Genomic DNA, 1,096 nt, shown 5'->3' on the forward strand with positions numbered 1-1,096 from the left:
ATATAATAACTGAACTGAAAAACTCATTAGGTAGCTTCAACAGCAGACTTGATAGAACAGAGGAAAGAATTAACTTAAAAACAAAACATGTGAAAGTATCCAATCAGAGGGCAAAAAGAAAGGTTCATACTGGAAAAGAGAAAAAGTATATCAGCAGTGAGGTGCAAATATATCACACATGGCACATGGAAGAACTGCACAGGCCAAGGGCCACAACTTGTGGTGGAGACAATTTTACAGAGCTGGCATGTTGGAGTTGCCTGAGGTTTATTTTGTATTCTCCTCTTTCTCTTTTTATTTATTTTTTTTCCACTGTGGCTCCAGACATGATTCAAAGAGGAATTTTACAATGTTGTCTCTGGGTTTTATGGAAACTTACTTACTTACTTTACCTTTCTGTGTTAGGCTCTTAAAGCACTGTGTCGACCTTAATAGGGTACAGGAAAGGGCCTCTCACTTTTCTGATACCATCTAATCCCAGCTCAATTGAAGGCTAGGAGGGTTCTCACATGTCCATCTCTAGCCCAGCCTGCTTTCCTAAACACAGGCCTGACATCTCAAAGGTCCCTCACACTAACACGCTCAACATGGAACTCTTGAGTCTCTACATAAGTCCCCTACTCCAGCATGAGCCTGCATCTCCATGGGTGACATCACCCACTCAGTTATGTGAGCTAGAAACCTGGACATCATTCTTGATGCCAGTTTCTTTTCCCCCTCCTCCTGTGGCCAGTCCATCACCAAGTCCTGTTGTTTTGACCACCTAAATAATTATCAAATCCATTCATTCCCTCCATCTACTCTACCACCAGCTTAGTCCAAGCCATGATTCTACTACAGCCTCCTAACTGGTCTCTTGGCTTCCACACAGGCTTCCTTCTGAATCTCATCTCCATATAGCAGCCAAAATATCTTTTAAGAGTATTAATCTGATCACCTATCCCCTTACTTAGGATCCTTTAATAAATTCTTACTGCTCTTTCAAAAAAGACCAAAATCTTTTCTAAGGCACCTGGCCACTGCCTATAGCATTTGAGTATACCAGTATTCCTCTTGCTCTCTGCACTGCTGCCACACTGTCTCTCTGTTTCTTAAA

At 41.8% G+C, this 1,096-nt stretch overlaps 1 pseudogene; it reads right to left on the reverse strand.

Moving 5' to 3' along the window:
• Positions 1-310: 310 nt before the first annotated feature.
• On the reverse strand, positions 311-440 carry LOC118154375 (small nucleolar RNA SNORA26; annotated as a pseudogene).
• Between the last annotated feature and the right edge of the window lie 656 nt (positions 441-1,096).

Source organism: Callithrix jacchus, chromosome 5 (assembly GCF_049354715.1).
Source record: "Callithrix jacchus isolate 240 chromosome 5, calJac240_pri, whole genome shotgun sequence".
Classification (NCBI taxonomy): domain Eukaryota; kingdom Metazoa; phylum Chordata; class Mammalia; order Primates; family Cebidae; genus Callithrix; species Callithrix jacchus.